The sequence below is a fragment of the Mixophyes fleayi genome, chromosome 8 (genome assembly GCF_038048845.1).
Source record: "Mixophyes fleayi isolate aMixFle1 chromosome 8, aMixFle1.hap1, whole genome shotgun sequence".
NCBI classification, from domain to species: Eukaryota; Metazoa; Chordata; class Amphibia; order Anura; family Limnodynastidae; genus Mixophyes; species Mixophyes fleayi.
This window is the reverse complement of record NC_134409.1, coordinates 130041330-130051786: the sequence shown is the minus strand read 5'-3', so window position 1 is coordinate 130051786 and position 10457 is coordinate 130041330. Positions and strand designations below refer to the sequence as shown.

At 41.0% G+C, this 10457-nt stretch overlaps 1 protein-coding gene across 1 annotated transcript in view; it reads right to left on the bottom strand.

The window, feature by feature from the left end:
- The window catches only part of CIMIP7 (ciliary microtubule inner protein 7), a 219414-nt gene that overhangs the window by 83040 nt on the left and 125917 nt on the right, over positions 1–10457 (bottom strand). The gene's annotated exons all lie outside the window — the stretch shown is intronic.

Sequence of the window (10457 nt, the reverse complement as noted above, 5' to 3'; positions counted from 1 at the left end):
GCTCGCAAGCTTACAATCTATGGGACAATATATAGATATAGAGATTATATATATATATTGTGCAGGAGTATCCAGGAGATTCCCTAGCAATAAGATAATAACAGTCTGCGGTAATGAAAATGGGAGCTGTATGACTTTTTCATTATATTTGTATCTAACAACAACCCTAGAGATACAGTATATTCCCTGGAAACAAATGCTGAAGTGCAAATGACTTGTTAACGAAGTTATATATCTATTAACTAACGCAGCCTTATATTTATTACAGCCTTGAAGGTAGAGTTAAACTGCTTTTGACTGAAATCCATTTTAAGGTACTGAACCAGACTTTATTCTGCACATTCAGAAGTGTAAAAAAAAAAACCTGTTAGACACCAAATTAAAGTACGTGTTATTCAATAATAAACCTGGTGAGCTCTGTTTTCCCCTGCTGTCCACTCCAATAATAAACAGAACCTCCCTATAGGGGACAGACCAGGATGGGACACTTTCTCACTGGTTTTAAATTACTTCTCCCAGACCCTCTCGCATATAACTCTTACATAGTTACATGATTAGTCCAGATGAAATAACGACACAGACCAACCGCGTCCACTCTTTCATCAGTTCTAATTGCATCCATCCAGTTCTGCAATTTTAGTCATTTAAGGTAAAATATTGTTTAGAATTATCTGACACTTCAGACATCATTAGTAGAATATAACCTTAGTGGAGAAATTATTGCTTTGCATGTAACAATTTAGAGTGATAGGTCCCTTTATAATAAATTGAAATAAAGGCATATTTACTTGAATTAAAATTATCGCCAAAAACAATTGCATTGCTAACATAACACGCAGGATAGGACGGTAATGTCACTGTCTCCTCCCGGTCCCCCCGCTTTGCTCTGTAAGGGGCAGCATGGGGACCTCTTGTGAACATGTGAGCTGGTATATGTCTCTCACAGAGGACAGCTTTGCCTATACTTTTATTTTAGGGGTCCATTTGCTGTAGACTTTGGGGCTCATTCATGATAAGTTGAATGCAAATTGCATTTTAATACGTATTGTTACACCTGATACCGTGTAACAGCAGTGTTCTCGGTTCGGTGGTGGTGGTTGATTTTGCTTCCTGATCTGGGGCCACAGATTTGTACAGACCCAAAATGCATACGTACCAGCATTTATGTTTTCTAACTGGGACAGTGCCCATGCTACACAGGGGTGTTGCCACATCACATTGTACCATGTTACCTCCCCCTCGAGGGCGTGCTGGGTCTTCCAAAGTGTCGGGTCACCTCCAACCACCCTTCCCTTAAAACCATCATTGAATGGCGGGGAGAGGGGCAAAGGGGACAGTTGTCCCCTCCCATTATTTCTGTTGGGGGGGCAAAGACTGTGTCCCCCCCCCCACATGAACTTCTACACAAAAGCCTTCATGCTACTTTGTGAAGTCATGGTATCTGTTCTAAACTTGTGAAAGTTTATTAAATGATAGATTGTCTTAGTATAACTACCAAACGTTCTTTACTATAGATTGCCTTAGTATAGATTTAATTCAGATTGATTGATTTGTTTATTTAGAAAAACTTTAAGGGGTATATTTACTAAACTGCGGGTTTGAAAAAGTGGAGATGTTGCCTATGGCAACCAATCATATTCTAGCTGTCATTTTGTAGAAAGCACTAAATAAATGAAAGCTAGAATCTGATTGGTTGCCATAGGCAACATCTCCACTTTTTCAAACCTGCCGTTTAGTAAATCTAGCCCCAATTGTTCCGTTCATAAACATTTAAGAAACCTATATTGATGATGAACAACTATTCACTTTACGTTTACCCTGAATTTCGTGTGGTGCGTCCAGTAACAAACATGAGATATAGCAATTTAAATTTATAGCACAGACTATAACCTGTGAGGCAGTGACTATAGATTTAAAAATATTCCCAATTAAATAAGTTTATACGGTCAACGAAATCTGAATAAAAACTAGGTTAATGACTATGACAAATGTAAGTTTTTAAGATGAACAATTGAATTTATCTATCTAACAGCTATGTACTAATTGGTAGTTAATAATATTTATTTAATAATGTATAAATACATTTTGATAGCAAAATAAACAATGAATCCAGGGTTGGCCAACCCCTAAAACACTGACATGAATTAACATAGGATTGGGAGTACTTGTATATCTACAGTCACTGTTACAACTGTCGTAAAACGAGATACCAAACGCGAGAAAAAATGGCCTCAAAGCCCTATAGTCATCCTTGACTTTTGCCCCCCATGAAATTTTTCGTTCCCACGTCCCTGCCGTAAGGGAATTAAATGGTCACATCTGCCAAATGTCCTGGAATTGAGACAAAAGTCTTGATATGAAAGTTCCTTCAAATTACTACTGACCCACTTAAATCGAACACAGTTCGGAGGTAGGAAAATTTTCTGCCATTAAAAGGTACTTGGTCCACAGGCTAGAGAGGCTAAATAGGATACATACTTGACCAGGAGTGGACCTAGACTATTTTTAGGGGGGGCGATTTTGCACAATCATGCCCCTCCTTTACTCTTATTGGCTGGGCCGTGTTTAGCCCCGCCCGTGATTGGTCCCACCCCTTCCCGTTTTGATCGGCGGTTGGGACCTATTTTAAAAGTAGGCTTTCTGCTTCTGGGGGGGAGGGGCGAATGCCCCGATTGCCCCCCCCCCCCTCCCTCCCCCCTGGATCCGCCACTGTACTGGACATATGACTATAGTATTCATTGGGCTATATTATGCTGTATTCTGCAGTTTGCTCTCTATATTAAGTACTGAAAATGTGGCTGTAATAAATTCTGTTCATCTTATAACAGGAGGATGAAGCAGCTTGTGGTGTCCAGATGTAGATTTTGCACTGGGGCACTGCAGTCATGTTATCTAACGTGGATAATAGAAAACACTTCTTACTCTACAAAGTGCTAAAACTCACAATAACAAAAAGAATGATAAAAAAAAACAGAGTGACATGGCTAATAAGTCTAAATTATTAATCTGTGACAAATCGACCATGTTTACAAGGTTATCATTTCCATTCATGGGTAATGTAGTGTATGTGTAGTCACCAGCGCTTATCAAGAGAACAACTATTTAGCCATAAATAGTCAGGGTCAGATATAGTGACCCTGACTCTTCCATTTGTTGCAATATCCTTGTTGCTCATACTCAGCATACTGGAGATCAGGGCGGCTGATTGTGCAACTTATGGAATGAAGAACGGGGGAATGTATCGGAATTGGATGAGTTGGAAGTGATGTTACGGTTAATGTCAGGAAACAAGATAAGGATGAGATCAATCACATCGTATTGACAAGCACCAGATCCCCAACTAATTTCAAAGTGCAAAAAGAACTCCTAGAATACTTTGTCATTTTTGCCCCAGGATACAGTGAAAAGCATACATCTCAACTGCCCCCAGCAGGGCCAGGCTGGGCTGGTATATATATATATATATATATATATATATATATATATATATGTCATCTAATACTAAAGGGATAGTATGTGACAACAATTAAATTATAAAAATAATTTTAAGGACATTTGCTAAGCTTTGCAACATGCAGTTACCATCATTACTCATACAGTATTTGTGCACCATGAATCAGGAGTACACTTAGGGGTGTTTTCTTCTGCTTAGACCCCCCAGCCACACTCAAGAGGGAGCAGAGAGACCCCACGCTAGAACTCGGCATGAGCCTCGTGGTGCAGCCAATCAAAATGGCTTGTAGATTGGTCTGGTCAAAAATGTGTCCTTGTCGCCTGCACACAGTTGAAGCAGTTATATTACAATCTGAGCCGATATTCAGGAGAATGCAGACGATCAATTCACTCGGAATCTGAGACATCAATGATATCCGTGATAATGTCACCTATCAATTTGATGTGAATAACTGACATCACAGTGGCACAAAAAGGAAATTAAAAATACAAGCTGATCAAACTTTCTTTTTTTAAGTTTGTGCCCAATTAACAGGTGTGCTTTAATAAAATCTGGTAAGCACCACCTATACCCCTATGGACCTGGCATCTCTGTAGAGGCAACTTTGTCCCAACTTCTGGCCAGCAGTGTCATAATAAACGACACTGCTGGCTTTTGTAACAGGATCAAGAAGATTGACTTTACCAGTCTTTGTTATGACAAAGGTCCTGGAAAATTGGACTGAATCATTGACCACTACTTATCCTTATAAAATATTATTTGTAAGCAATTGAAGTGATAAGTGATTTTTTCATTTTACATATATATATATATATATATATATATATATATATATATATGGATATTTAAAACTTAGGCAAGGACAATTCTTTGTTTGTTTGTTTTCTTTACGTGAAATTGTACCATGAAGCTTTTTTTTTCCTAACTGGGAAAAAATGCTCATAAGTCACGTCTCCAAATTCCTCTCCATTGTTTACAAAGTGTTTAATAATTACAACAATTTAGGTCTTGGATGTGGAATTAATTCTCACTAATGTCGTGGACAATTCATCAAATTCTATCTGGAGCAGTTCCTGACCGCAAATACCTTCATCTGCCTTTGTGTTCAGCATTATTTCTGTCTGCTATTTAAGGACAGCTGTGGGCCAGAGAGATAAAAGGTGAGTCAGTGAGAGGGTAGAGAGCGAGCGAGAGGTGCCTATTGAGTCACACAGCTGGATGCAAAACATTGTCTGAAGCCCCAGGCCATCGTAAAATTCCAAATCCTTTTCTCACTGCAGAAGAAAGTGAAGAAAGTGCCCATTGTGGCCACAGCAGACATCTGTTCTAGCCAGAAATCAAGAGACTTCAAGGGCATACTTCAATGAATGTATGGAAACCTGTCCTTACCCGTCTGAAACTTCTTTGAAAGTTTAAGATTTTTAAGTAAAGCGTAAGTCTTCATCAGTTGAGCAGGTTCTGTACTCAAAGCCCAAAATGCCAAAAATCCTCTTTTGTGTTGCTGGCCGATCTTAGATCATTTTGGGAAACTTTCAAGGATATGACAAAATCGACAGTCTTGGAACCCTGACAAGGTGAATGCTGTTACTTTTTTCAAGACTTCAAAAGGAGAACTCCCAGTGTCTTGTTTATGGAGCATTATTTTTTTTATTACAGATATCTCAGACGTTCATTAAATTGGGCAGCACGGTGGCTCAGTGGTTAGCACTTCTGCCTCACAGCGCTGGGGTCATGAGTTCAATTCTCGACCATGGCCTTATCTGTGAGGAGTTTGTATGTTCTCCCCGTGTTTGCGTGGGTTTCCTCCGGGTGATCTGGTTTCCTCCCACACTCCCAAAAAATGCTAGTAGGTTAATTGGCTGCTATCAACATTGACCCTAGTCTCTCTCTCTCTGTCTGTGTATGTTAGGGAACTTAGACTGTAAGCTCCAATGGGGCAGGGACTGATGTGAGTGAATTCTCTGTACAGCGCTGCGTAATTAGTGGCGCTATATAAATAAATGATGATGATGATGATCTTCATATGGCGTTAGTAGTTCTCCTATGTTGAAAGCCTACCCAGAGAGGGAACTTCTGATCTAACCATCTGATGGCCGCCTATGCGCAGAGAGTAGGCCGGGAGTAAACCCGGAAAAACCACTATATCGTCAATGGCCTGGCTACAGTTAATGGATAAATTGCTCCGTTACTACATCTGTTATCACTGCAAATAGCGGCAGATAAGAGATGATGGTTAACAGGCAAAATATGTGAAGGGTCTTAAGTAGACCCCCAGGTATGAGAGGCATAGTGGTGACAAGCCAGTCAGAGTCATGTAGAATTGGACACAAATTATACTCACAATGTAAGATATAATTACACACGTACCTTAAGATAAGTGCAACTTGGAATAATACTCAAAATGTGTACAATTATTTTACACCAGCGGAAGCGTAGTAGTCTGGCACTTGTTTGATGGAGTAGACAGCACATGGCAGCAAGTAGTGAGCATCCAGACTGTGTTTGGCAGCGCTCAGAATCAGACAGGAAGGGATCAGGAGTAGAGAAGACAGCGGAATCCTTTAAACAAGCCAGGGTTCATAGCAAATAAAGATTTGAGAGAGAATGCGCTTAAGAAAGCCAAGAGCCAGGAGTGGGGAAGACAGCAATTCTTATAAACAATCCAGGTCAAACACTGATAGCAGAACAGGTCAGGATACAAGGCACACTCGGTCAGGTAGGAACTATCACCAGCATTGGTATGCTGCCAGGACAAGGTTTATAAAGGCAGCAGCACCAATCAGAACGGCAGGATGATTAGTAGCATGAGTGGGGTAGGTGATTGCACACCTGAGGCTGCCAGATGGAGAGCTGATTGAAGCTTGTAACTATTTACCGAGCAACCAGCTGAATCAGTGAACTGCAGGAATGATCCTACACAGAGTAGTAGCAGTAATTACACAGGTGATAGATCAAACAAACAGGAGAGCTCCTATTTCAGTAAGGAGCGTTAACACGCCTGTGCTGGGCCACTCACTTTTATTCAGTCAGTTGAGCTCCAAAAAAGTCTCCAATCTAAATAGTGATTTTATTATTAAATCAAGTGGGTTGTGGCCATATACAATAAAATCTCTGTTTTCAAATATGTGAAATCACTTTATTTTTACAGATTTTAATGGTGGTTTATTAAATCGACCTTGTTCTATTCCTAACACTGCAGAAATCGGAGATGTCAATAATTTTGCAGTGTCTGATGATTGTGGGTTTTTTGTAGTTTAGAAAAAATAGCAATTTTCGAGGCCATCTCTACAAATCTCCCATTACAATGTTCCCCTCTGAGAGTTAGAATCTGATGGGTTGCTGTGCGTTAAATTTCTTTCCAGTATACTGCTTTTCAAATTCCATCCACTTACATTTTCCACACTGTCACAGTTTTATTTCGATCACTGATACAGACTTTATAAAGTGTCAGCCTTTTATGTAATATATGTTCTGGGGACAAAGCAGCAATGCAGGTGCATAGCCCTCCTGCTCACTATGCACATCCCAGACTTAACTAACATCTCTAATTTCTCTCTCTATTCACTGGTATCTTCCCACCATTATTCAAGCATGCAGCCATTTCTCTTATCAGTAAACAAAACAAATTCTGACCCAATCACTCTCTCAGATTACCTTCCCATATCTCATCTCCTCTCATGCCCCTCCAAGGTTCTTGAGAGACTTGCCTACACTCGCCTCACACACTTTCCTCACAAAGCCTATTGGACCCTCTTCAGTAAGAATTTCATTCCCAACACTCCACAGGGACGGCACTGACTAAGGTGATCAACGATTTGATCACTGCTAAATCTAAATGCCAATATTCCCTGCTAATTCTCTTGGATGTCTGTGCTGAATTTGACACTGTTGTACACTCACTTCTCATACAAACACTACATTCTTTAGGACACTCTTTATTCCTGGTTCTTATCCTACTTATCAAATGGCTTCTTCAATGTTTTTTTTCTCTGTATCCACCTCCTCTCTGATTCCTCTACCAGCTGAAGAACCACAAGGCTCCATCCAAGGCCCTCTCTACTTATCTAGCACTTCTCTGTATCCACCTCCTCTCCACATCTTTTATCAGCTGGAGAACTATTAGGCTTTATCCAAGGCCCTCTCTACTTCTCTAGCACTTCACTGTATCCACCTCCTCTATGCATCCTCTACCAGATGGAGAACCATTAGGCTTCATCCAAGGCCATCTCTACTTCTCTAGCACTTCTCTGTATCCATCTCCTCTATGCATCTTCTATCAGCTGGAGAACCACAAGGCTTCGTCCAATGCCCCTCTCTACTTCTCTAGCACTTCTCTGTATCCACCTCCTCTCTGATTCCTCTATGAGCTGGAGAACCACAAGGCTCCATCCAAGCCCCTCTCTACTTCTCTAGCACTTCTCTGTATCCACATCCTCTCTGATTCCTCTACCAGCTGGAGAACCACAAGGCTCTATCCAAGGCCCTCTCTACTTCTCTAGCACTTCTCTGTATCCACCTCCTCTCTGCATCCTCTATAAGCTGGAGAACCACAAGGCTCCATCCAAGGCCCTCTCTACTTATCTAGCACTTCTCTGTATCCACCTCCTCTCCGCATCTTCTATCAGCTGGAGAACTATTAGGCTTCATCCAAGGCCCTCTCTACTTCTCTAGCACTTCTCTGTATCCATTTCCTCTATGCATCCTCTACCAGCTGGAGAACCATTAGGATTCATCCAAGGCCCTCTCTACTTCTCTAGTACTTCTCTGTATCCACCTTCTCTATGCATCCTCTACCTGCTGAAGAATCATTAGGCTTCATCCAAGGCCCTCTCTACTTCTCTAGCACTTCTCTGTATCCACCTCCTCTATGCATCCTCTACCAGCTGGAGAACCACAAGACTTTATCCAAGGCCCTCTCTACTTCTCTAGCACTTCTCTGTGTCCACCTCCTCTCCGATTCCTCTATCAGCTGGAGAACCATAAAGCTTCATCCAAGGCCCTCTCTACTTCTCGTGCACTTCTCCTGAACATGATATTTAAAGAATTATTATCCCTTTTGTTATCTGTTTACCTCAGATCTTTTCTCTGTGTTAGCCAAGGTTGCTCAGATTCTTTCTACCATTTCATGTCCTCTCTCCACTTTAAATGCAATCTTTCAAAAATGTAGCTAATATTTTTTCCACCAACTAACAGAAGCCGCCTACATGATATCTCTATTTCTGCTGACAGTAAACCCTACTCCTCAAGCTCCATGTCTAAGTGCCATCCTTCATCATCATCATTAACATTTATTTATATAGCGCCATCCTTGACTCTGAACTTTCCTTTCTTACCTACATCCAACCTGTGTCCAAATCCTGTTACAGACATCTAAGAAACATTTCCAGAATATGTGTGTATTTCACACAAGACACTGCAAAACTTTCATTTATGCCCTCATCATCTCCTGCCTTGACTACTGCCATCCATTTCTTACAGTTCTTCACCATACCAAACTGTCACCCCTATAGTCTATTTTGAATGTCGTGGAGAGGCTGATTCTACTTCGACCCCTCTTCTTTGCCCAAGATCTGTACCCCTCATCCTCACTCATCACTCCCATGCCCAGTTGCAGGACCTTTTTCAGGCTGTACACACTCCGTGGAATTCCCTTTCTCTTACAAGACTTCCCCCATAGCCTCAAAACTTTTAGCCATTCCCTGAAATCACTTCTCTTTAGACAAGTTTATCAGATTCCCAAATGACCCTCTAAACCTCCTTAGGCTATTCTATCTGATTACCACCAGTCCACACAGTTCACACTGAATGTACATTTATTTCCTTTCTATACTCAAACATCCATCTGACTCTGTAACTGACATCGCTGTGTGATTGGATGACATAATTTATAAGGGTGTGCACCGGCCACTTTTAGTGTTTTGGGTTTTGGGTTCTGATTAGCTTGAGGTTTTGGGTTCTGATTTGCTTTGCCAAAACATCCGACGAAAGGTTTTGGTTCTGATTTATTTTTAAAAAAGCATAAAAAGTGCTAAAAAACAGTTTTGTGTTTTTTTTTTCACTCCTACGCTATTATTAACCTCAATAACATTAAATAACAATCATTTCCAGTCTATTCTGAACACCTCACAATATTGTTTTTAGGCCAAAAGGTTGCACCGAGGTAGCTTGAGCACATAATGCCAAAAAAAGAGGTACAAGAAGGAATTGTTCTGGGCCCTCCCTCCCACCCCTCGCGAGATTCGACGCAAGACTTGGACGACAGAGCCTCGTTTTCAATTTTTTGCCCGCCGGAAATATCCGAACAGTGCTCGGATCCCGTTCGGATCCGCACTGTTCGGATGGGCTCGGATTAGCGGAATCCGAGCCCGCTCATCTCTAATTATTTACCACTGAAGTCTGTCTGGACCAATCTTCGACACCCACGTATCAAACTCTTATTTTCCTATAGAATTGTAAGTTTTCTTTTTTAGTTCATTTAAACTTTAGGTTTCACATTTAAACGGGGAAGTGTAACATTATTATTTATGTTATAACATAATCTGTTTTATTAATATATATTGTAAAATTAATGTTGGGCTTCTTTAATCAATGTACTTTCCCCCCCCATATTTTATGTATTATTTATTTTGCTTCCTGGGTACAATCCTCTACTTGATCTGCATATTTAACTGGACATCACAGAAGGATCTACTTATTAGACCAGGCACCAAGAGGGACCTGCATATAAGACCAAGCACCAAGAGGGACCTGCATATAAGACCAGGCACCAGAGAGGGCTCTGTATATAAGACCAGGCACCAGAGAGGGCTCTGTATATAAGACCAGGCACCAGAGAGGGCTCTGTATATAAGACCAGGCACCAGAGAGGACTCTGTATATAAGACCAGGCACCAGAGAGGGCTCTGTATATAAGACCAGGCACCAGAGAGGACTCTGTATATAAGATCAGGCACCAGAGAGGGCTCTGTATATAAGATCAGGCACTAGGGAAGGCTATTTATAT